Consider the following 3,871-nt stretch of genomic DNA (forward strand, 5'->3'; position numbering starts at 1 on the left):
AATCATTTCTATTTCCTCCAACTCTTTAAGCAAAAGACATCGAGACCCTGAGAAAAGAATAAAGAATTGCATTAAGTACTAGAGACTTACAGTCCAGGAAAAGGAGAGGAGCTCTCCTGTCACTTAAATGTGTCCTCTTTTTGATAAGACAAGCCAAGTATGATTCACTAAAGTAACTTCATGATATTCTGCATGGAAGTAAATACACAGTGGTGATTCCCTAACACTAAAACCATTAGAGGTTAGACATATGGAACTTGTGTCAAGAGAGAAGCAAAGAATTATTTAAAAAATGCCAAGTGTACATGCTCACTGAAAAATGAAACATGAGGAAAACATTTCAGTAGGCACTCCAGTCTCTATGTATTTCTTGAACCATGAATTAAATACAAAGAAGGCTAAAGAGATAGGAAAAAGAAAGTTTGATATTCAAGAGGTCACTATCCTATATTGGGAATTACTTATCTTAACTCGTTTGATCATTTACTCAACTCTGTGCCTGCTCTTCATGCTTAAGATAAATCTTGAAGAAAAATGACAAAAATCTCAGCTTAGGAGTGATTTGGGGCAGATAAAAATAATATACATGTAAATTATATGGTATGTAAGATGGTGATGAGTGCTATAAAAATTAAATCGTAGTAAGAGGGACTAAGAGTACAGAGGATGATGTCTAGGGGACGCTGATACACAGGGTGCAATTTTAAATAGGGTTGTCAGGGCAGGTGTCATTAAGAAGGAGGTAACTGAATAAATACTGGAAGGATGTGAAGCAGTTAACCATGGCTATCTCTGAGAGAAGAACATTGCGTGCAGAGGGAACAGTGAATGCAAAAATCCTATGGTAAGGACATGATGATATGTTGGGACAAGAAAGATGTGCTGAGGTGGGGCATACCTGGGAAAGATGAGTACAAAATAAAGCAAGACAGTGTCCCTTTCACTGGTCTAGAGCCGCTGGTAAGCCCTTCCTCTGACCGGTACCTGCTAGATGTTTGTATCCCAGAAGCACAGAAGAAAGTCAATCTTACCAGCATCTGATCCTTCCTGTCTCTAAAAAGGAAACATTCAAAAAAGCACAAAATCAGAAATTTAAAAAAGAGACTATTTCCACAGTTTGGTGGTAGCAGTGGTCTCTGTAATTTACCCAGGGATTCAGAGCAGGTCCACGTCTGTCTTCTAGGAAGGAAAATATTTATAACTCAGAACCCACAGGATATCACAAACAAGACCATATGACTTTGTAACTTATCTCTCTTAAAAGAATGAGGCTGTTACTAAGAACTATTATCAACTCAGAATTTTCTAACTCCCAGATTAATTTGTTTGGCATTTAGTTCTTATAAAACATCAATGAAATACAAACCCAGTTTGACAGTCACTTTAGGATTTCTCATATGGGACAACAGGACCTAACGTTACATGAGAGTACACATTGCATCTCATTTTTCAACTATGTCAAAAGTTATAGTAATGATAGTGATCAAGTGCCAAAATGTACCAATAATTTTAGTCCAATCCTGTTCCCTACTGAATTAGTTTTATCTCTGGCTGAAACAATTGACTACTTAGAAACCAGCCTTTAAACATGACCAGCCACTAAAGGATTCTGAAATGGTTGATTTAATTGGTCAGTAGTGGCTGGGTGCATCACAAAAAAAAAAAAAAAAAAAAAAAAAAAAAAACACTAACATTTTAATGCAAGGCCTTTGCAAACTTTACAAATTTACAAAATTTTGTATAATTTCCAAAATTTATTTATCATGAATATAGACTATTTTTATACTACCATGTAACGAACACAATAGAAGCTTTATGATTAGTATTTCAAACTCCTCTCTTTCAGGAGATATTTAGAAACTATAAAACCACCATTGCTATTCAGATATTCAAATTCTATTTCTTTACTCCTTGAACATCTTGTACATACCTCCACTGTATACCTTGACACTTTGGTTTATTTTTGGTTGTATGTTTTCCCTAAGCCTACCAAGGGCAGGGTTCATATTTTATTTATTGTTGATCACTAGCCTAGTGCCTGTCATGTAGAGAGCATTGAATAAACATGAATGAACAAATGAGTGAATGTTTTAATTAATTAGTGTAGGAGGTTATGTTTGATAAATGGGAAATTCACTGTTTCAGAAGATGATATGAAAGACTAAAAGAAGCAAGAAACCATCAAAACTGCCATAGTGGTGTATTAGAGAGCTCATACTGCATTATGGAGCCAAGCATTTTAGGACCACAACAAGAAAAACAATCTAGCTTTCTGTACAGATAGTTTGTTCTACCTCTAATATCACCTTTATTTTAGTCAAAAACTTTTTAGACCTGAAGAAATTTTTCTGTGTTTTAGAATGACACAATCCATTGATTAAGGCTCTTCACTCTGCTCTCAGATGCCTGAACACTTTCAAAGTCTAAGAGAGAAAGTCAAAAAAAATATAAAACACATAATCATAAAATAGTAGCTCGTTAGATTATGAAGTTTAAGTTGTATAGTATTTTCCCTTCACAATGTTCTCCATAAATGTTTTAAAAACTATAAAAAGATATTTGGTTAAGAATGTTTTCATTTATCCTCTATTATTTCTAATGTGTATGCCTAAATCTGAAATATCATCTCAATTCCTTATGAGATTGAATGTGTGTAAATATTAATAGGACAAAGATTAAACTTAATTAAAATGGACAACAAAATCCTGCATCATGAATGATTGATTTAATATGTCCATTTTGATATCAAACCTGAAGTAAGTTCGCTGACCTGTTATTCAGCAGACCAATCTCTGACACCAGGTGTAGTGGAAGAAAGTAGGAATTTTATTATTGCACAGTGCTCATCAAGGAGAAAGGTCAGCTAACACTGAAATCCCAAACTCCCTGAAAAGCTAAAAGGAAGAATTATTATTTGGAGTTTAAGTAGGGGAGGGGCAGCATATGACCATGCTGGTTGGAGCCTGTGTTTGGCCTTGAGACTACTTGCAGAGAGGAGGGAGCCCAAGACCTTGCTGGTCAGCAGCTTTCCCACCATCCTCTACCTCCTTGCAGGGAGGAGATAATGAATCCAGGTGCTTGTCCTTACCTGTGTCTGTCTCCATGGAGAATAGTTGATTCTGGAGCCAGGAAGCCAGAGAGGAAGCAGGGAATGAGTGGTTTGGTTTTGACTCCACATAAGCTGGGTTTAATGTGGGGGAACACATATCAGGGTTGGTATGAATTCTCCCCTATTTTACGTCCATCTCTCAATCTTGAGGGATTTGGGGTGATCTAGCTACTTCCTGCTGAAACACGGTGTTGTTGTTCCATCTCACTGAACCAGTCTTTTAATAAGGTGGTGATGCAAATACACTCCCAAAGTTAGGCCAGTATCAAGTCATTAAGCAGGTATTTAATAAGAAGTTTTTCTAGAGAAACAAAGAGAGAAAAATCATAGTTAATGGTTGGAGCAAATTGTAAACTAGTCCTTGAGCCCAGGGGCCAGCCAACCAGGATTTCTAGAAGTTAGGGTCAAAGCATCTTTTGCGGTTTGAAATACCTCTGATGTTGTCATCAGGCACTCAGGTAACTTTTTGGAGTCGTTTACACAGCAGTAGACATGAATCTCTCTTAAGTTTATATTACGTCCTCCAGCCTCAGTTTGCAAGGCTTCAGGAAAAAGAGCAGATTTACTTTTCACTGATTCTGAATGAAAATAATGGAAAGAACTGAAAATCTTAGTCTGAAGGTTTCTAGCCAGATATTTCAGGAGACTAAAAGAATTCAGGATCTAGTTGAGTTAACGGATGTAACAAAAATCTTAAAGACGATTGACAAAACCAAAATCCAATATCTACATATGTGTAATGTAGTTTCTATTGAAACATAA

This window comes from Equus asinus, chromosome 22, assembly GCF_041296235.1.
Source record: "Equus asinus isolate D_3611 breed Donkey chromosome 22, EquAss-T2T_v2, whole genome shotgun sequence".
NCBI lineage: Eukaryota > Metazoa > Chordata > Mammalia > Perissodactyla > Equidae > Equus > Equus asinus.